The sequence below is a fragment of the Scyliorhinus torazame genome, chromosome 5 (genome assembly GCF_047496885.1).
Source record: "Scyliorhinus torazame isolate Kashiwa2021f chromosome 5, sScyTor2.1, whole genome shotgun sequence".
Classification (NCBI taxonomy): Eukaryota; Metazoa; Chordata; class Chondrichthyes; order Carcharhiniformes; family Scyliorhinidae; genus Scyliorhinus; species Scyliorhinus torazame.
In genome coordinates, this window is record NC_092711.1 from 71,016,939 (window position 1) to 71,040,189 (window position 23,251).

The 23,251-nt window shown below is 48.3% G+C and overlaps 1 protein-coding gene across 8 annotated transcripts in view; it reads left to right on the forward strand.

Annotated features, from left to right (window-relative positions):
* The window catches only part of LOC140418341 (uncharacterized), a 397,355-nt gene that overhangs the window by 289,903 nt on the left and 84,201 nt on the right, over positions 1 to 23,251 (forward strand). For 2 of the 8 annotated variants that reach the window (XR_011944946.1, XR_011944949.1), the window contains exon 1: positions 12,167 to 12,359. The exons of 1 other annotated variant lie outside the window; for it this stretch is intronic. The gene's annotated coding sequence lies outside the window, so the exon portion shown is untranslated. Of the gene's footprint in view, positions 1 to 12,155; positions 12,360 to 15,255; positions 15,378 to 23,023; positions 23,140 to 23,251 lie in introns of those variants that run through there. 5 more of the 8 variants (XR_011944950.1, XR_011944947.1, XR_011944945.1 and 2 more) reach the window with 5 other exon arrangements.

Genomic DNA, 23,251 nt, shown 5'->3' on the forward strand with positions numbered 1-23,251 from the left:
GAAGTCTTGGAACAACCAGGGGAAATACCTAGAGTGCCCCCTGGTGACATTCGGAGACAGTTACCGATTAGGAAGATGAGAAACCCCGATCCAGGGACGGCGGCTGCAAACCCCACAATAGACGTTTACTTCCCATGGACACCCAGTGAGATGATGGCTATTATGACTACAATCCCAGATAGAAAAAAATCTCCTGCTGCCTTTGTGGATTCATTGAGAACTACTATCTCAATTTATCAAGCTGATTCAAGGGACCTCTGGGCCCTAGTTCAGCAGATTTTAACCCCAGCAGAGTACCGCACTTGTCTTAACCACCTGAATTATGCTAGTCATGCCGCACTCCAGCAGGCCTATGCGTTAGACGACGATAGAAGGACACAGATCTTAAATGCATTGAATAGCACATTTCAAAGGCCCATAAATCTTTCTGTTATCTTAGACCTAAAACCTAAGAAGAATGAAGACCCAGAGGAATTTCTGGGGCGTTTTAATGAAATCTACCGGGGGCAGTCAGGCGATTTGCTGTATCAAAATGGTCAGAATTCCCCTCAATACTGTGCTATGTTAATGCATTGCCTACCACCTTCTGTGGTTACTGCTGTGAAATGTAATAACATGAATTGGACGGAGAACGACCCTTCCCAGATGGCAAGGGCAGTCAGATTTTACTGGAAGGAGGGTGTAGGCCCAGAAGGAGGCTCAGTTACAAAGGTTAAGACTGAGTATGTAATGAAAAAGGATGATCTACGACCCCAACAAGCGGCAGAAATGGTAGTTTACCAGCAGGAGCCCCAATATAGTGACTTTGGGTGGGTGGATCAGCGAAGAGGAGGATACCAAACCCACCCAAAGGGACCCTCACCCCCTTTATATGGCCCACCGAACGAATCAACAGCTCTACAACCGCAGCCCCCTCTGAGGGGCCATTGGTCTACTGGAAGAAGAGGACGGGGCAGCCATGTCTTCTGTGCAATCAGCACTTAAATTACCATTATCCGACCACACGCAGCAATTGTCAGGGTTCCAAGGACAGGTGTGTGAGTATCCTATTTCTGAACCTGTGACAGTCACTTACGAGAATAAGTCTGCAGAGCATCAGGTTGTAGTGACTACTGGATTGGACTGTAATTTGTTGGCCCGAGATTTACTGTGTATCTTCCAGCTACAGCTAGAATGCGGAGATGAGGGGGTAACGGTTACATCATGGAGGATGAGACAACAGTGCTATATTTCTATCACCCCCCAGTGGTGGACGTTAGACATTGAACAGCCACTATCACTGCATCACGTTACCCTGGCCTATGACAGAACTGGACGAAACAGGGAGTTGGAGGACAAATACTGGCCATTACTTGAGACCGAATGGCCAGTCAAGGTTACAGCCACAGTCACGGGAAAAGAAGGTACAGCCGATTTTGTTACAATATCACCACATTTATGGCCACAGTCAGCTTCGGTAAGCCCTCATATTACACGTCAGGTCCATGACCGGTACCATGCCAGGGATATGGGGCGAATGGTCAGCATCTTACCGCAGCTCGTCAGAATAGGTATGAGATATACCTTTTGAACAATCCACGTCTGACATTTAAATACTGTACCACTATCAATCCAGCCTGTTTTCTTAGTGGTCCCCCTATCCATGAAGACGCACCTGGCCACGACTGGTTAGCCTTGATTCAGGAAACTACCACAATAAGGGGCGATTTGAGTGACATTTCGTCAGAACAACCTGACATGATTATGTGTGGTCAAATATCCCACCGGGGTTTAGTTAATGACCTACTGCAGGCCCTCCTTCTGCCAGCGCAGATTTCCGTTATTAAATGCGCTGCCCACACGAATGGTACAACCCCAGTTGACGTTGGTAATGAACGAGCAGATCGTGCAGCGCGCACAGCCGCACAAATTCAGCAAGTGATGGTGCCTAAAATGTTAAGTCAGACTAAACGATCTACTATGAATGTGTCGGCTTCTGACAAGCCAATGCCAACCATCCAAGACGTCATAAGGTTACAGGAGGACGCTCCTGAGAGTGATAAACAAATGTGGAAACGGTTAGGTTGTACATATGATTCTGTTTCCTCTTTATGGACCACGCCTGCACATCAGACTTGTATGTCTGATGTGCTGGCTTTATGGGTCATCGAATGTGTGCACTTTGCAACTCATTGTGGGGCTCGGGGACTAGTGATTTGTTGCTGGACACTTGGTGGCACCCTAAAATGCAGGGGTTGGCCCAAAGTATCAGTAATCGGTGTTTGATTTGTCAGCAATATAACACCGGAAAAGGTATCCCTTGTGGGAAGGGGCAAACCCCGTTGCCCAGTGGTCCCTTTGAGACGCTCCAAATGGATTACATTGAGTTGGAAAGGTGTCAATGTTATAAATATGTTTTGGTCATTGTGGATGTGTTCAGCAGATGGGTTGAGGCGTATCCGACTATCTATAGTAAAGCTGCTACTGTGGTTAAAGTCTTGATGAGGGAAATCATTCCCCGGTACGGTATACCAGCTCAGTTAAGTTCTGATAATGGGCCTCATTTTATTGGACAAATTAACAAGGAGTTTTGCTCCCAGTTGGGCATACGCCAGCAGTTACACTGTGCTTACAGACCGCAGGCAGCCGGGTTGGTTGAAAGACACAATCAGACCCTCAAAACTAAATTGGCTAAATTAAGAGCAGACACGGGACTGACATGGCTTAAGTTGCTCCCCGTTGCCCTCTTCCAGCTGCGGGTTACACCTGCGGGACCGGTCCGGCTTTCTCCCGCCGAGATTCTTTATGGCAGGCCTCTTAGAACTCCTTGGAGCCTGCAGGTTCCCAGACGGGTTCAGTTTCATCAGATGACTGAGGAAATGACCACCTATGTTCTGGCCCTTACGCAAGTGCTCAAGGAACTCCATGGCCAGGTCCGCGCGGCTCACCAGCCATTGCCCCCAGTACCTAGCTCACTTTCAGTCCAGCCCGGTAGTTATGTAATGGTCAAAAATTGGACTAGGAAGGGGTCGGAGCCGCGATGGGACGGGCCCTTCCAAGTTCTCCTTGCCACCCCCACAGCAGTTAAAGTGGAGGGGCGAAGTGCTTGGGTGCACCTACATCACTGTACATTGAGTCCATCTCCACTACTGTAAAAGGTCGGATACTAACCTGCCTCCCTTCTCCAGTGCTATTTTACAGGTGTGGAGCATGATGGAGTGGCTACGCATCGTCTGTCTGATATTTGGCCTCACTTCGCTTGGCGTGTTATTGGCGATGGACATGGAAAAGGGGAATATTATGTATCTGTGTAGCCCCAACCAATCTACAAGGATACATCACCTATGCACAGGTGATGTTCTTCACTGCCCCCATATACGAGGACATGGTATCGACTCATGGAAGGTCATCAAAGTTAAGGAGAATGCGGGAGTCATGAAGCAGCTGCACCGGTCCCGGCGATGGGAAGGGAACATTATATGGACATTGCCTTGTTTTTGGAATACATGTAAATTCGATTTTGGATGTGTTAAGAGTGGTGCAAGAAAGGTAATATCAGGCTGTCAGAAGAGCGTAGGAAGAGGCTATGAGGAAGTGAAAGGGACTAGAGAGAGGATGGGGCGTATGAGAAGGGAAGTACAGCTAGAACGTAGGTTACCGGGAGATACACTTAAGTTAGTTAAAGGCCAAACTGAGGAAAACACGGGTAGTAAACCTTGGGAGCCCTCGGGGCAATAACTAAGGAGTTGTCTCAGCTACGGTTGTTTGCAATGCAGAACCGGTATGCTCTTGACTATCTTCTGGCCCGTGAGGGTGGGGTATGCGCCATAGTACAGGGCAAGTGTATTATGGGTGTTCAAGACTTGACCGCTAACATCACTAAATTTATGGATCGCATACGGGATCACTTGGACGGGATGCAGGATCCTGGCTCTTGGGGTAACTGGGGATTTGGGGGATGGAAGGACTGGTTGATAAATATGGCCATGTATCTAGTGGTAGCTATCGGCTGCATCTTTGTGGGCCTGGCCATCCTTAAATGTGTGATGGGTAGAATGCGGGGTGCACTGGATCAGATCACCACCCCAATCACCGGCCAAAAAAATTTAACTGTTAAAATCCATGAGGGTGAAGCAGATGAAGGGGGCTAAGACAGGAATTGGAAATGCAGCGACGAATCTTTTTAGATGAGGAACCGTAGCTATAGATTGGATAGTTCGGTTATCATGGAATGATAAAAGGAGGGAATGACGAATGTGATATAAAATAGTTACTTTAGAGATACTAGTTAATGTAATGTAGAAATAAGCCACTTTGATTTTTGCAGTTAGGGACAAAGGAATTTGGGACCGCATGGAAAAAGCAGGAAGAGGTGTGTCTATAAGAGTGAGGATGCATTGATAGGGGCCAGAGAAAGGGATTGGAAGTGAGCCAATCAGAATGGATTAAACAGGTCAGGAGGGACCTAGGCTGACCTATGTCCGTCGAGTATGTGAAACTTGATACCATTTGAACTGATTTTGCAGAGATTCCTTTGTCTGTTAGTTCAGTCGTTTTCTGGAGTGTAAGAGGCAGGACGTCCTGTTACATTCTGTAAGATGATAAAGCTTGCAAGCTAAATAAATAACTTCTGTTTACGTGTGAATCCGTCTCAACTTTTATTGAGGCCAGACTGACAGAGAAAGAAAATAGGAGATCAACAAATCAAAGACCCCTCCCACCCGGCTTACTCACTCTTCCAACTCCTTCCATCGGGCAGGAGATACAGTAGGCTGAGAACACGCACGGAGAGACTCAAAAACAGCCCCTTCCCGCTGTTTTTTTAAAATAACATTTTATTGAAGTATTTTTTGGTATTGTAACAACAAAATAAACAATGTACATGAAACTATATACATAGTGCAAAAGCTGTCACCCTCCCTTCCAGGTCCCACCTTTAATAACCCCCTACTTTAAGCTAAACTAACCCCCCCCCTCCCCCCCCCCCCCCACCTTCTGCTGATGATCAATTTTCCACGAAGAAGTCGACGAACGGTTGCCACCTCTGGGTGAACCCTAACATTGACCCTCTCATGGCGAATTTGATTTTCTCCAAACAGAGAAAGCTAGCCATGTCCGATAGCCAGGTCTCTGACTTCGGGGGCTTTGAGTCCCTCCAAGCTAATAATATCCGTCTCCGGGCAACCAGGGTAGCAAAGGCCAGAACGTCTGCCTCTTTCTCCTCCTGGATTCCTGGGTCTTCTGACATTCCGAAAATCGCCACCTCTGGACTCAATGCCACCCTTGTTTTTAACACCGTGATCATGACATCTGCAAACCCGTGCCAAAATACCCTCAGCTTCAGACATGTCCAGAACATGTGGACATGGTTCGCTGGTCCTCCCGCACATTTTGTACACCTGTCTCCCACCCCCAAAAATATGCTCATCCAGGCCCGACTGAACGAACTTGAATTGTATCAGGCTGAGCCTGGCGCATGTTGTGGACGCGTTGACTCTACTCAATGCATCCACCCATAGACCATCCTTTATCTCACCTCCCAGCTTCTCCTCCCACTTGCGCTTCAGCTCCTCGGTCTGCATCTCCTCTGACCCCATAAGTTCCTTGTAAATGTCAGAGACGCTCCCTTCACCTACCCATCCTCTGGAAACTACCCTGTCCTGAATTCCCCTTAGCGGTAGGAGCAGGAAGGTTGACACCTCTTTACGTAGTAAGTCCCGCACCTGCAGATACCTGAATTCGTATCCCCTCGCCAAACCAAACTTCTCCTCCAGTGCCCTCATACTCGGAAAGCTCCCCTCTATAAACAAATCCCCCATCCTCTCAATCCCTGCTCTCTGCCATATCCGGAACCCCCAATCCATACATCCCGGGGCAAACCGGTGATTATTACAGATTGGGGACCAGACCGATGCTCCCTCTGCTCCCACATGTCTCCTCCATTGCCCCCGGACTCTCAGGGTCACCACCACCACGGGGCTGGTGGAGTATCGTGCCGATGGGAATGACAGAGGCACAGTTACCAATGCCCCCAGACTGGTGCCCTTGCATGAAGCCACCTCCATACGCTCCCATGCCCACCCCTCCCCACCACCCACTTCCTGATCATGGCTATATTCGCCGCCCAGTAATAGTTACTAAAATTTGGCAGCGCCAGCCCGCCCTCTCCCCGACTCCGCTCAAGCATTACCTTCCTTACTCGTGGGGTCTTGCCAGTGATCACTTTGTTGACCCGTTTAAAAAAGGACCGCGGAATAAAAATTGGGAGACATTGAAACGCGAACAGGAATCTTGGGAGGACTGTCATCTTCACCGTCTGCACCCTCCCAGCCAGTGACGACGGAAGCGCGTCCCACCTTCAGAAATCATCCTTCATTTGGTCTACTCGCCGGGCCAAATTTAATTTATACAGCCGGTCTCATTCCCGCGCCACTTTGATGGTTAAGTACCTAAAGCTTCCCCCTACTAATCTAAACGGCAGCTCCCCCAATCGCCTCTCCTGTCCCCTTGTCTGGACCACAAACATCTCACTTTTCCCCATATTTAACTTGTACCCCGAAAACCAGCTAAATTCCCCGAGAATCCTCATAATTTCTTCCATCCCCTCTATTGGGTCCGATACAGACAGAAGCAGGTCGTCTGCATAGAGCGAGACTCTGTGCTCCACGCCCCCCCCCCCCCCTCCCGGAACAGCCCCTTCCAGCCCCTTGAGGCTTTCAGAGCAATCGCCAGTGGCTCTTTTGCCAGCGCAAACAACAGTGGGGAAAGGGGGCATCTCTGTCTCGCCCCTCTGTGCAGACTAAAATAGTCCGATGTTGTCCTATTCATCCATACACTTGCCACAGGAGCCTTATACAGCAACCCGACCCAGTCAATAAAACCCCGCCCAAATCCAAACCGTCCCAGTACCTCCCACAGATAATCCCATCAAAGATTACCCGATCAAAGACCTTTTCTACATCCATTGCGATCACTACCTCCAACTCCCTACCTTCCGGGGGAATCATGATCACGTTTAACAACCTTCTTACATTGGCCACCAACTGCCTACCCTTAACAAACCTCGTCTGGTCCTCCCCAATAACGTCAGGAACTCAATCCTCAATCCCGGAGGACAAAATTTTGGCCAGCAATCTGGCATCTACATTCAACAGGGAGATAGGCCTATAGGATCCACACAGCTCCAGGTTCTTGTCCCGCTGAAGGATCAGCGAAATCGTTGCCTGTGACAACGTCGGGGGCAGCACCCCTCTTTCCTTTGTCTCATTGAACATCCTCAACAACACCGGCCCCAATAGCCCAGCGAATCTTTTATAAACCTCCACTGGGTACCCGTCCGGCCCCAGGGCTTTACCCGACTGCATGGCCTTCAAGCCCTCCACTATCTCTTCCAGCCCAATCGGGGCCCCCAGCCCTTCTACCACCTCCCCGTCCACCTTTGGGAAATTCAGCCCCTCCGAGAAGTGCCTCATCCCCTCCGGCCCCGTAGGGGGTTCTGACCTATACAGCCTACTGTAGAAATCCCTAAATGCCTTATTCACCCCTGCTGAATCTCCAACCAGGTTCCCATCTCCGTCATTTACTTTCCCTATCTCCCTGGCTGCCTCCCTCTTTCTAAGCTGCTGTGCACGCATTCTACTGGCCTTCTCTCCATACCCATAGATCGCCCCCCTCGCCTTTCTCAGCTGCTCCACCTAGGACAATAAGGCCCTACTCACCGACTCAAAAACAAAGAAGTCAATCCGGGAGTACACTCTGTGCACGTGTGAGTAGAAGGAGAACTTCTTCACCCTCGGCTGCCCAAATCTCCATGGATCCACCCACCCTCCCCCCCCCCCCCCCAAATCTGCTCCATGCACCCTTTTAGTTCCTTTGCCATTGCTGGCACCCTGCCCGTTTTCAAGTTTGACCGGTCCAAGCCAGGGTCAATAACTGTTGAAGTCCCCTCCCATGACCAACTTTGCGAGTCCAGGTCCGGTATCTTCCTCAGCGGCCTCTTTATAAACTTCACATCATCCCAATTTGGCACGTACATATTTACTAATACCACCTGCACCCCCTCCAGTTTCCCACGGACCATAATGTACCGACCTCCCACATCTGAGACTATTCTACCCGCCTCAAACACCAACCGCTTATTGATCAGGATCACGACCCCTCTAGTCTCTGAGTCTAGTCCCGAGTGAAAGACCTGACTGACCCAGCCTTTCCTCAATCTAATCTGATGAGTTACTCTAAGGTGCATCTCCCGCAACGTTACCACATCCACCTTCAGTCCCCTAAGATGAGCGAACACACATGCCCTCTTGACCGGCCCATATAACCCTCGAACATTCCAGGTGATCAACCTAGTTGGGGGGCTCATTGCCCCCCCCTTTCACCGATCAGCCATCCCCTTTTTTGGGCCCACCTGCAGCCCATGCTCCGCACCTCCACCAGCCCGCCCCCAGACAGCCTCCACCCCCAACCTCCTCTCTGTCCCTTAGCCCAAATCCCTCCTTCGTCAGCAGAACATTCACCCCCTCCCTCCCCCTAGTAACAACACTCTGTAACCCAAACCCTTTAATAAACCGAACATGTGCAACCCCCCCCCCCCCACTGCGCTTCCATGAGCAAGCCCACCCAGCTCGCTTGGTGGCCCCCATCCCTGGCGCTGGATAGTCTCCCACCTATTGTTCCCTCACCACCCTCCCCTCACTCATACAAACAAACTCCAACATCATACAATCCCCACACAATTGCCCTACAGAAAACACCAAAATCTGAACAAGCAGACCTCCATCCTCCAACAGTGCAAATGAAAACCTGAACTCACTCAGCTCTACCGCTGGTCCCAAATCAATGCAAAATGCATTACAAACAGCTTCCAGAAATAAGAAACTTTTTCTAAAAAAAGAACAGAAAAACCAAAAAAAAACATGAACATTGCAGCAAAGTTCAAAAGTTCTCGGTCCACCACCAGTCCTTTCCTTTTCGCGAAGTCCAGCACGTCCTCAGGTGACTCAAAATAAAAGTGCTGCTCCTCATGCATGACCCAAAGATGGGCCGGCGACAACAGTTTGAACTTCATCTTTTTCTTAAACCTGATCTGGTTGAAGCCTGCTCTTCTCCTGGCCACCTCCACACTCAGGTCCTGATAGATCCGCAGGATACTGTTATCCCACTTACAGCTCCGTGTCTGCTTGGCCCACTGTAGAATGCGCTCCTTATCCAAGGACCTGTGGAATCTCACGATCATTGCCCTCAGGGGGTCTCCCATTCATGGCTTCCTCGCGAGCGCTCTGTGAGCCCTGTCCACCTCCAAGGGTCGGGGGAATGCCCCATCCCCCAGCAGCTTCTCAAACATGTCCGTGATGTATGCCCCAGCGTCCGCTCCTTCAGACCCCTCCGGGTGCCCAACAATTCTCGATTTCTGCCGGCGAGACCTATTCTCTTGGTCCTACACCTTCTCCAGGGGCTTCTTCTGCTGGTCTCTCAGCATCCCCACCTCCAACTCCACCGCAGTTTGATGTTCCTCCTGCTCAGCCAGTGCCTTCTCTACCTTCTGGATCGCCCAATCTTGGGCGTCCAATCTAAGCTCCAGCCGCTCAATTGACTCTTTTATTGGGTCCAAGGTGTCCAGTTTCTGCTTAGCAAAGCCTTCCTGAATAACTTGCATCAGCTGCTCCAGAGGCTGCTGGGTCGACAAACCAGAGGTCTGGTCATCCGCTATGCTGTCTCCTGCTGCAGCTTCAGCCCAAGCCTTCTCTGTCTTTCTGTTTCTGCCTTGATGAGCACATCTAGTCCTTCTCTCCATGCACCAATGTGGGAATTCAGTACACAATTGCCTCTGTCATCAGTTTTACAATTCAAGTCCGGTAGAAAATTGGGGGAAAAGGCCCAAAATGCTGACTCGAGTGGGAGCCAGCAAATGTGTGACTTACTTCTTCATAGCCGCCCCCAGAAGTCCTCTTCTTCCCGCTGTTACCAGACTCCTAAACAACCCTCTTATGGACTGACCTCATTGACACTACACCTCCAACTCCACCGCAGTTTGATGTTCCTCCTGCTCAGCCAGTGCCTTCTCTACCTTCTGGATCGCCCAATCTTGGGCGTCCAATCTAAGCTCCAGCCACTCAATTGCTTCATCCGATGCCGGTGCTTACGCAGTTGCATTGTGTACCTTGTGTTGCCCTATTATGTATTTTCTTTTATTCCCTTTTCTTTTCAAGGACTCAATGATCTGTTGAGCTGCTCGCAGAAAAATACTTTTCATTGTATCTCGGTACACGTGACAATAAACAAACCCAATCCAATCCAACCCAATGATCAGTTGAATCCTCGTCCACACACAGAACACGTGTACAGTCTTTCCTTGCTGTGAATGGTGTGATGTTCTTTCAGGCTGTGAAACTGGTTAAATCTCTTTCCACAGTCAGTTCACTGGAACTTTCTCACTCGGGTATCGCACTGATATTTGAAATCTTTGCCCACAGACAGAACAGACAACACATTGAAAGTTTGTGTTTTTTAGGTCGTAATGAATTGAATGACACTGTCAGATCTCAATATGATGTTTGGTTCGAGTTGCCCAGCTGCCAAACCTCCCATTTTAATGATCTGAAAAGGAGGTTTCCAAAAATGATCACTGTACGAATAGGAGAGAAATTCACAACAGATCATTCTAGTTTCTATCGAACCTTCTTTCCTCTCTTGCTTTCCCCAAGCATGTGGTCCAGTCAAATAAAAAGACCAAAATCAGCTAGAAATCCCAACAAAAGTGTAGGGAACCTTCCAAACTGAACCAGAATATTGTTCCCAATGTCTCTGAAACAGCTGTCCGCTGAGGTGTGGTTGTGGAAGGTGTCAAGCATTCCACTGGTTGTGGGAGGTGTCAAGCATTCCGGTGGATACCGCATGCTCCCTCTGCAGAGCCACTGGGAATAGACAAAACCACGCAACACAGTCGGCAGCCAGAGTAACCACCCACCCACCTCCAAGGTCCTCACCCAGCTCCAATTCACTGTTTTAACCAGGCCCAAGATTAGATTCAAGATCTTACGCTCAGCACAAGGATACTAGATACTATAGATTGTAAGATCCACAAACTCTGCCAAGATGGCTGCAACCTAACAGGTTATTATGAGCATTAAACTGTGGGCAATATTCGATTCTGTGACCAATAATTAGTTAAACACAGACCTGAATAAGGAAACTTTGAGCCACCTGTGAAGTTTAAATGTCTTGTTGTGTCAGGATGAACCAGCATTTGAGGAATATGAAATCTCTGGACTGTTTGTCTCCAAGTGCCGTATTGAACACAGGAGAATGAGCTCGAATTGGGATAGAGATAAGCGTGAGTGAGCATCATAAACTGCTGTTGTATCGGGGTGTTCTGGGTCTCAGAGTTTTAACTCTGCAGTTAATTGTCAGGGATGCAGTATAATAAACCCCGAACAAAGCAAATGTGTGTGTGAGAAGCATTTGAAGCAGCTGAACCCGCAGAGCTGAATGTCTCCCAGTGCAGCCACAGTACTGAACTTATTCCAGCTTCCAAGTCCACCTGAGAACCAACCTCCTGGCTATTCGTCTACAAGAAGCTTCAGAGCTTCATGAGAATTATTTGTTTCTAAAAACCCTTGACTCCAACTAAAGGACCAGCTCAACAAGAATACAGCAGACCTGCAGCGATATAAAGATTGCAGTCTACATTCCATTTTCATCATTCCAGCTTCAACTTGATCTGTACCTAATTTCTGTGTATGTGTCAGTGAGTGTGAAATAGACGAGAGACTGAGATGTTCAAACATCCAGGAAATTGTGTGATAATAAATAACCTCCTTTCCTTTAAAAAATCACCAGTAAGCTTGCTGCTGAAATGTATTTTAAATAAAGAAATATCACACTGAGGGTCAGAAAATATCACACAAACATCCTGATAATGAACTGGAAAGGACCACGAAATGTAATCAAACGCTGTATAACCCCCTTCAGGTAGCTATATAGATGCTGCAGCCTCTCACACTGAATGTATCCGTGATCCAGGCTACAAAGATCAGCTGGAGCCTGGGAGTGGGTGAAACTTATTAAAAACCTGTATCGCAGCCATTTTCTCACCGGCACTAGGACCCGGCTGGGAACAGAAACGTTCAGGCCCCGCCCACTAGCTGTTGCGTCAACAAGACGCCAGCGCATGCGCTCTGTTTCCCCAAGATGGCGGCTGTGAACCAGGGCCTGGTCCCGGGAGAGAGAGCTGACCGGCGGTGATGTGACCTGAGGATCACCACACCTCAGGCAAGGGGCCAGGTTGGGAAGGCGGTGCCTTCGGGAATAACTGGGAAGGTGATGTTTGGTCAGTTGCTGCAGTCTGTGTAGTGAAGGTGCTGTCACAGTGGTGTGAGGTGAGGAAGTACAGGATTATCACCCAGCAATGATCAATTAAGGGGATTGTAAATCCAGCTCAAGCTGCTTTCAGATTGGAAAGGGAGCTAAGGTGTGTCCTTGGAGCTGGTGAATGTTGTGGCTTTGGTAGTTTCTCTATCGACTGAGGGCTGAGCGGTAACAGGCCTGGGTTACCGGCCGCCATCTTTACAGGGGACAAGGTGCCACAGGGCGCATGTGCTGCGAACCGGATGCCAACTCTCCCGGATTCACTGACTGGAGTCTCCAGGATTTTTTTTTCATAAATTTAGTGTATCCAATTAATTTTATCCAATTAAGGGGCAATTTTGTCTGGCCAATCCACCGACCCTCCACATCTTTGGGTTATGGGGGCAAAACCCACATAAACACGGGGATAGTGTGCAAACTCCACACGGACAGTGACCCAGAGCAGGGATCGAACCGAGGGTCCTCAGCGCCGTGAGCCATCAGGGATAGCCCACTGTGCTGCCCCCAAATTTTATTTTGATCATTTGTGGAAGTCACTGGCTGGGTCAACATTTATTGCCCATCCCTAATTTCCCTTGAACTGAGTGGCTTGCTCGGCCATCTCGGAGGGCATTTAAAGAGACAACCACATTGCTGTGGTTTGGAATCGTGTCAGCCAGACCAGGTAAGGATAGATTATTTCCTTCACTGAAGGACATGAGTGGACAGATGTGTCTTTACAACAATTGACAATGGTTTCATGGTCATCAGTAGACTTGCAATGAATTCAAATTTTACCTTCAGTCTCGGTGAGATTCATACTTAGGAAATCATTAGGACAGTGGAAAATATTTTTGGATCTTTGGAAAATGATTAGGATAGTAAAAAATATTTTTTTGAACATATAGGACCAGTCAAGGACAGGGATGGGAAGTTGTGTGTAGAGTCTGAAGAGATAGGCGAGATACTAAATGAATATTTTTCGTCAGTATTCACTCAGGAAAAAGATAATGTTGTGGAGGAGAATGCTGAGCTCCAGGTAAATAGATTAGATGGCATTGAGGTAAGTAGGGAAGAGGTGTTGGCAATTCTGGACAGGCTGAAAATAGATAAGTCCCCGGGGCCTGATGGGATTTATCCTAGGATTCTCTGGGAGGCCAGGGAAGAGATTGCTGGACCATTGGCTTTGATTTTTATGTCATCATTGGATACAGGAATAGTGCCAGAGGACTGGAGGATAGCAAATGTGGTCCCTTTGTTCAAAAAGGGGAGCAGAGACAACCCCGGCAACTATAGACCGGTGAGCCTCACGTCTGTAGTGGGTAAAGTCTTGGAGGGCATTATAAGAGACAAGATTTATAATCATCTAGATAGGAATAATATGATCAGGGATAGTCAGCATGGCTTTGTGAAGGGTAGGTCATGCCTCACAAACCTTATCGAGTTCTTTGAGAAGGTGACTGAACAGGTAGACGAGGGTAGAGCAGTTGATGTGGTGTATATGGATTTCAGCAAAGCGTTTGATAAGGTTCCCCACGGTAGGCTATTGCAGAAAATACGGAGGCTGGGGATTGAGGGTGATTTAGAGATGTGGATCAGAAATTGGCTAGCTGAAAGAAGACAGAGGGTGGTGGTTGATGGGAAATGTTCAGAATGGAGTTCTGTCACAAGTGGAGTACCACAAGGATCTGTTCTGGGGCCGTTGCTGTTTGTCATTTTTATCAATGACCTAGAGGAAGGCGCAGAAGGGTGGGTGAGTAAATTTGCAGACGATACTAAAGTCGGTGGTGTTGTCGATAGTGAGGAAGGAAGTAGCAGGTTACAGAGGGATATAGATAAGCTGCAGTGCTGGGCTGAGAGGTGGCAAATGGAGTTTAATGTAGAGAAGTGTGAGGTGATTCACTTTGGAAGGAAAAACAGGAATGTGGAATATGTGGCTAATGGAAAAGTTCTTGAAAGTGTGGATGAGCAGAGGGATCTAGGTGTCCATGTACATAGATCCCTGAAAGTTGCCACCCAGGTTGATAGGGTGGTGAAGAAGGCCTATGGAGTGTTGGCCTTTATTGGTAGAGGGATTGAGTTCCGGAGTCAGGAGGTCATGTTGCAGCTGTACAGAACTCTGGTACGGCCGCATTTGGAGTATTGCGTACAGTTCTGGTCACCGCATTATAGGAAGGACGTGGAGGCTTTGGAACGGGTGCAGAGGAGATTTACCAGGATGTTGCCTGGTATGGAGGGAAAATCTTATGAGGAAAGGCTGATGGACTTGAGGTTGTTTTCGTTAGAGAGAAGAAGGTTAAGAGGAGACTTAATAGAGGCATACAAAATGATCAGAGGGTTAGATAGGGTGGACAGTGAGAGCCTTCTCCCGCGGATGGAAATGGCTAGCACGAGGGGACATAGCCTTAAACTGAGGGGTAATAGATATAGGACAGAGGTCAGGGGTAGGTTCTTTACGCAAAGAGTAGTGAGGCCGTGGAATGCCCTACCTGCTACAGTAGTGAACTCGCCAACATTAAGGGCATTTAAAAGTTTATTGGATAAACATATGGATGATAATGGTATAGTGTAGGTTAGATGGCTTTTGTTTCGGTGCAACATCGTGGGCCGAAGGGCCTGTACTGCGCTGTATTGTTCTATGTTCTATGTTCTATTTCTCTTCAGCGGATATAAATTATTGAAAATGGGATAAAGGTTGATTGGCTGACAGTCAAACACTGTCCTGTGAGGTAATGAGTCCTTTTGCTTCCCAATTGGCCGAGGAAGGCAGTGTGTCACAAGGATGGATGTGTTGACCGATTAATGGCTGGAGGATGGGGGCAGGTCATGTGATCAAACCTCCAGGAATACATATAATCAAAGTTGGCGAGGAGAGAATGTTGTGAATTTCAATCCTAAACTGACAGTGAGGTTTCTGTAAATTTACAGGATACTGGAAGTAGAGGTTTAACACACGGGAATGCAAACCAAACGTCACATTGCAATCTGACAGAGTCACTCGGTTCATCAGAACCTGAATATCAGCAGCATCTGGGTGTGGAAGGTAAAAGGTTTGTCTGTTCTGTCTGTGAGTGAAGATTTCAGATCTCAGTGTGATTAGAAAAGCCCCAAGATTCACAAACCCTGGTTCGACCAAACCTGGAGAACTGTGTTCAGTTCTGGACAACAAACCTGAGGAAGGATAGAATGGCCTCGGAGGGAGTGCAGCACAGATTTATCTGAACCCCCCGGGGTTAAATTACAAAACTAGATTGCACAAAAAAATCTGTAATTGTGGGACAGAGAAAAGCATTCGGTCCATGCCAGCTCTCTAATCGACATGGTAGCACCATTGCTTCACAGCGCCAGGGAACCCGGTTTCTTTCCCGGCTTGGGTCACTGAATGGGTGGAGTCTGCACGTTCTCCCCGTGTCTGCGTGGGTTTCCTCCGGGTGCTCCGGTTTCCTCCCACAAGTCCCGGAAGATGTGCTTGCTAGGTGAATTGGACATTCTGAATTCTCCCTCTGGTCTACCCAAAAGGTGCCGGAATGTGGCGACAAGGGGCTTTTCACAGGAACTTCATTGCAGTGTTAATGTAAGCCTACTTAGAACATAGAACAGTACAGCACAGAACAGGCCCTTCGGCCCTCGATGTTGTGCCAAGCATTGTCCAAAACCAAGATCAAGCTATCCCACTCCCTGTCATTCTGGTGTGCTCCATGTGCCTATCCAATAACTGCTTGAAAGTTCCTAAAGTGTCCGACTCCACTGTCACAGCAGGCAGTCCATTCCACCCCCGAACCACTCCGAGTAAAGAACCTACCTCGGAAATCCCCCCTATATCTCCAACCCTTAATCTTACAGTTATACCCGTTGTAACAGCTACCTCCACCCGAGGAAATAGTCTCTGAACGTCCAATCTATCTGTCCCCCGATCATCTTATAAACCTCCATTAAGTCACCCATCCTCCTCCACTCCAAAGAGAAAAGCCTTAGCTCCCTCAACCTTTCCTCATAAGACCTATTCTGCAAACCAGGCAGCATCCTGGTAAATCTCCTTTGCACCCTTTCCAATGCTTCCACATCCTTCCTATAATGAGGTGACCAGAACTGCACACAATACTCCAAATGTGGTCTCACACAATCATGTATAGTTGCAGCATAACCCCGCAGCTCTTAAACTCAAGCCCCCTTTAATAAACGTTAACACACTATAAGCCTTCTTCACTGCTCTATCCATTTGAGTGGCAACCTTCAGATATCTGTGGACATGAACCCCAAGATCTCTCTATTACTCAGAACACTGCCATTGACCCAGTAATCCGCATTCAAATTTTTTCTACCAAAATGAATCACCTCGCACTTATCAGGGTAAAACTCCATCTGCCATTTTTCGGCCCAGCTCTGGATCCTATTAATGTCTCTTTGCAGCCGACAACAGCCCTCCACCTCATCCACTACTCCACCAATCTTGGTGTCATCAGCAAATTTACTGACCCACCCTTCAGCCCCCTCCTCCAAGTCATTGATAAAAATCACAAATAGCAGAGGACCCAGCTCTGATCCCTGTGGTACACCGCTGGTAACTGGTCTCCAGTCTGAAAATTTTCCATCCACCACCACCCTCTGTCTTCTATGTGATAGCCAGTTGCTTATCCAATTGGCCAAATTTCCCTCTATCCGACACCTCCTTACTTTCTTCATGAGCCGACCATGGGGAACCTTATCAACGCCTTACTAAAATCCATGTATACAACATCAACTGCTCTACCTTCATCTACACACTTCGTTACCTCCTCAAAGAATTCAATCAAATTTGTGAGCCAAGACCTACCCTTCATGAATCCGTGTTGACTATCCCGGATTAAGCTGCATCTTTTCAAATGGTTAAAAATCCTATCCTTCAGGACCTTTTCCATTATCTTACTGACCACAGAAGTAAGACTAACTGGCCTATAATTACCAGGGTCATTCCTATTCCCTTTCTTGAACAGAGGAACAACATTCGACACTCTCTGGCACTATCCCCGTGCATCTCCACATCATGACTATCCCCGTGGACAGTGAGGACCCAAAGATCAAAGCCAAAGGCTCTGCAAACTTATCCCTTGCCTCCCAAAGAATCCTTGGATATATCCCATCTGGACCAGGGGACTTGTCGACCCTCAGGTTTTTCAAAATTGCAAATACATTCTTCCTCAGAACATCTACCTCCTCCAGCCTACCCGCCTGTATCACACTCTCATCCCCAAAAACATGGTCCCTCTCCTTTGTGAACACTGAAGAAAAGTATTCATTCAACGCTCCTCCTATCTCTTCTGACTCCATGCACAAGTTCCCACTACTGTCCTTGACAGGCCCTACCGTCACCCTAGTCATTCTTCTATTTCTCACATAAGAGTAAAATGCCTTGGGGTTTTCCTTGATCCAACCCGCCAAGGACTTCTCATGCCCCCTCCTAGCTCTCCTAAGCCCTTTTTTCAGCTCATTCCTTGCTACCTTATAACTCTCAAGCGACCCTACTAAACCTTGTTTTCTCATCCTTACATACTCTTCCTTTTTCCTCTTGACAAGACATTCAGCCTCTTTTGTGAACCATGGTTCCCTCACACAGCCATTTTCACCCTGCCTGACAGGGACATGCCAATCAAGGACACGCAGTATTTGTTCCTTGAACAAGCTCCACTTTTCATTTGTGCCTTTCCCTGACAGTTTCTGTTCCCATCTTATGCTCCCTAATTCTTGCCAAATCGCATCATAATTACCCCTCCCCCAATTATAAACCTTGCCCTATCGTCTGGCCCTATCCCTCTCCATTGCAATAATGAAAGACACCGAATTGTGGTCACTATCTCCAAAGTGCTCTCCCACAAACAAATCTAACACTTGGCCCTGTTCATTACCCAGTATCAAATCCAATGTGGCCCCCCCTCTTGTCGGCCTATCTACACTGTACAAAAACTGCCCCATCCGAACTGTTCGACTTATAGAGGTTCCAATCAATATTTTGAAAGTTAAAGTCATCCATGACAACTACCCTGAGGCCTCCACACCTATCCATAATCTGTTTTGCAATTTCTTCCTCCACATCTCTATTACTATTTGGGGGCCTATAGAAAACTCCCAACAATGTGACCGCTCCTTTCCTATTTCTAACTTCAACCCATATTACCTCAATAGGCAGATCCCCTTCAAACTGCCTTTCTGCAGCCGTTAAACTATCCTTGATTAACAATGCTACTCCTCCACTTTTATCACCTTCCCTACTCTGACTGAAACATCTATACCCCAGACCTTCCAACAACCATTCCTGTCCGTGTTCTAACCATGTCTCCGAAATGGCCACAACATCGTAGTCCCAAGTACCAACCTATGCTCCAAGTTCACCTACCTTATTCCGGATGCTCCTTGCATTGAAGTAGACACACTTCTACCTGTCTTTCTGTCTGCCGGTACACTCCTGCGACCTTGATACCCTCCTCAGTACCTCACTACTCTCAACACTGGCTTCTGGACTACAGCTCGTTTTCCCAGCCCCCTGACAAATTAGTTTAAACCCCCCCAAAGAGCCGTAGCAAATTTCCCTCCCAGGATATTGGTGCCCCTCTGGTTCAGGTGCAAACCGTCCTGTCTGTACAGGTTCCACCTTCCCCAGAATGTGTTCCAATTATCCACGTACCTGAAACCCTCCCTCCTACACCATCCCTGCAGCCACGTGTTTATCTGCACTCTCTCCCTGTTCCTCACCTCACGAGCACGTGGCACCGGCAACAAACCAGAGATGACAACATGGTTTGTCCTGGCCCTCAGCTTCCTCCCTAGCTCCCTTAGTTCCTGGTTTAAATCCCCGTCCCTTCTCTTACCTATGTCGTTGGTACTGATGTGTACCACGACTTGTGACTGCTCCCCCTCCCCTTTAAGGATTCTGAAAACACGGTCCGAGGCGTTATGGACCCTGGCACCTGGGAGGCAACATACCATCCGTGAGTCTCTTTCGCTGCCACAGAACCGTCTATCTGTCCCTCTATCGAGTCCCCAATAACTATTGCTCTCCTGCTCTCCCTCCTTCCCTTCTGAGCTACAGGGACGGACTCAGTGCTGGAGATCTGTTCACCGTGGCTTACCCCTGGTAGGACGTCCCCCTCAACAGTATCCAAAACGGTATACTTGTTACTGAGGGGAACGACCACAGAGGATCCCTGCACTGACTGCTTCCTCCCAGCCCCTCTCACCGTCACCGTCTTGATTCTTCGGAGTAACTACATTCCTGAAGCTACTTTCTATGACCACCTCTGCCTCCCGAATGATCCGAAGTTCATCCAGCTCCAGCTCCAGTTCCTTAACCCGGTTTCTGAGGAGCTGGAGATGGGTACGCTTCCCACAGGTGAAATCAGCAGGGACACTGACGGCGTCCCTCACCTCAAACATTCATACTTGTGAGACTAATAAAGATTACTGTTATTATCTGGAACAATCCAGTCAGTCTCATTCTCCTCTATCCCTGTATCCTAACAGCTTTTTCTCTCTCAGGTTTCTATCCAATTTTTAAAAAAATCATTCATTGGTGTTTATTTCTAAACTCCGTCATAAGCAGCAAGGTTCAGGTAATTGCCACTGGCTGTGTAAAAACATTCTTCCTCATACCTCCTGGACCATTTACATGCATAGATACGGAGCAACGTAGAAAATAGGAGCAGGAGGGGACCATTTGGCCCTTCAAACCTGCTCCACCATCCATTACGATCAGAGCAGATTGGGCTCAATAGTCTAATCCCGCTTTTCCCCCCATATCCTTTGATCCCCTTCACCCTCAGTGCTGTATCTAACTACTTCTTGAAAACATGAAATGTTTTGTTCTCAATTCTTCCTGTGGTGATGAATTCCACAGGCTCACCACTCTGGGTGAAGACATTTCTCCTCACCTCGGTCCTAAATGGTCTGTCATAGAACATAGAGTGCAGAAGGAGGCCATTCGGCCCATCGAGTCTGCACCGACCCACTTAAGTCCTCACTTCCACCCTATCCCCATAACCCCTCCTAACCTTTTTGGTCACTAAGGCAATTTATCATGGCCAATCCACCTAACCAGCACATCTTTGGACTGTGGAAGGAAGGCGGAGCATCCGGGGGAAACCCACGCAGACACGGGGAGAACGTGCAGACTCCGCACAGACAGTAACTCAGCAGGGAATCGAACCTGGGACCCTGGTGCTGTGAAGCCACAGTGCTAGCCACTTGTGCTGCCCGTGCTATCCCGTATCCTCAGACTGTGACCCCGGGTTCTGGACACACCCACCATCGGGAACATCCTTCCTGAATCTAATCAGTCTCGCCCTGTTAGAATGTTATAGGTTTTTTTAAAATATAAATTTAGAGTGCCCAATTCTTTTTTTTCCCAATTAAGGGGTAATTTTAGCATGGCCAATCTACCTACCCTGCACATCTTTGTGTTGTGGGGGTGGGACCCACACAGACACAGGGAGAATGCGCAAACTCTACACGGATAGTGACCCGGGACCGGGATCGAACCTAGGTCCTTGGTGACGTGAGGCAACAGTGCTAACCACTGCGCCATCGTGCAGCCCACAGTCTATAGGTTTCTATGAGATCCCTCCTCATTCTTCTGAACTCCAGCGAATACAATCCTGACTGATTCAATCTCTCATACGTCAGTCCCACCATCCCAAGAATCAGCCTGGCAAAACTTTGCTGCTCTTTCTCTTTAGCGAGATCATCTTTCCTCAGATAAGGGGACTGATACTGCACACAGTATTCCAGGTGTGGCCTCACCAAGGCCCTGTATAATTGCAGCAAGACATCCCTGCTCCTCGACTCGAATCCTCTTGCTATGAAGGCCAAAAAACGACTTGCCTTCTTTACCGCATGCTGTACCTGCATGCTTCCACACAAACTAGGAGCAGGCCACTCGGCCCCTCGAGCCTGCTCCTTACACACAAACTAGGAGTCGGCCCCTCGAGCCTGCTCCTTACACACAAACTAGGAGTCGGCCCCTCGAGCCTGCTCCATCATACAATAATTTTAACCGCAACTCCATATTCCTGCCGACCCCGATAACCTTTCACCCCCTTGCTTATCGAGAATCTATCCATCTCTGCCTTAAAAATATTCAAGGACTCGACTTCCACTGCGATTTAAGGACGCGAGATCTAAGTCATAGAATCCCCACAGTGCAGAAGGAGCCCAAGTCAGCACCAACCCCCCGAAACCCCCCCCCCCCACCCTGCCCCATCCTCACATCCCACCCAACGTGTACATCCTTGGAGATGAAGAGGCAATTTAGCACCTAACCTGCAAATCTTTGGACTGTGGGAGGAAACCGGAGCAACCGGAAGAAACCCACACAGACACAGGGAGAACGTGCAAACTGCACAGTCATCCAGGGTCAGGCGTGAACCTGGGTCCCTGGTGCTGTAATGCAGCAGCGCTAACCACTGTGCCACCCCCTCTTTTACAACCCTCGAGCGAAAAAAAATCCTCATCCCCATCAGAAATGGGTGACCCCTCACTTTCCAACAGTGACCACCTTGTTCCAGATTCTCCCACAAGAGGAAACATCCTCTCCACATCCACCCTGTCAAGACCCCTCAGCATTTTATATCGTTCAATCCAGGTTTTACCCAAAACTTTGAATCTGTGTCCCGACTGCTTGTCCGATCAGTGAATGGAAACAGAGTTTCTTTGTCCACCCGATCGAAATCTGGCATAATCTTGTGTCCCTGAATCAAATCTCCCCTCAACCTCCTTTGCTGGAACCATTCTGGTAAATCCCCTCTGCACCTTCTCCAAGAACCTTCACATCCTTCCTGAAGAGTGGTGACCAGAGCTTTATAAAGATTCATAGAATAGAATTAGAACCATAGAATTCCTGCAGTGCAGAAAGAGGCCATTCGGCCCATCAAGTGTGCACTGATTCACTGAAAGGGCACCCTGCCTAGGCCCACACCCCTACCCTGTCCCTGTAACCCCATAGCCCCACCAAACCTGCACATCCCTGGACACTAAGGAGCAATTTATCAAGGCCAATCCATCTAACTTGCTCCCCTATCAGCCTCCCCAAACAGGCGCCGGAATGTGGCGACTAGGGGCTTTGGGGCTGGTATAGCACATTGGGCTAAGACAGCTGGCTTGTAATGCAGAACAAGACCAGCAGCGCGGGTTCAAGTCCCGTACCGGCCTCCCCGAACAGGCGCCGGAATGTGGCGACTTGGGGCTTTTCACAGTAACTTCATTGAAGCCTACTTGTGACAATAAGTGATTATTATCATTATTTTTTGGTCTGTTGGAGGAATCCTGAGCACCAGGTGGAAACGCACGCAGACACTGGGAGAAAGTGCAAACTCCACACAGACAGTCATCAAGGCCAGAATTGAATCCGAGTCCTTGGCACTGTGAGGCAGCAGTGCCAATCACTGCCACCAGAAGCATAGTTTCTGTGTCAGATATGAAGCTCAAGGTCGAATTTGCTTTGCCAACTGCTCTCTTAATATGTCTTGTAGATATACAAAATCCCTCTTCACCTCTTCCTCTCTCCTCCCAAAGAGGCCAGTTGGGTTTTTACAACAATCCAGCAGTTTTCATGGTCACTTTTTCCCAGTGCCGGCACCACAAATGACCAGATTCATTCAGCTCAATTTCACAACCTGCCTTTGTGTTTTTGTGGGTTCTCTCTCACTCCCTATTTTCTGTTTTTAATCAGTTTCACAGGGTGTTCGAAGGTGAGACTTCAAGATCCGTAAACACAAACCAAGCATCACATCAGGGTCTGACAGAGTCCTCAATTTATCATTGCTGAATATCATGAGATTTTGAACATGGAAGGAAAAAGCACCGTTCACAGTGGGGAGAAACCATACTCGTGTTGTGTGTGTGGACGAGGATTCAGTCAATCATCAGGCCTCACGAGACACAAATGCTGTCACACCGA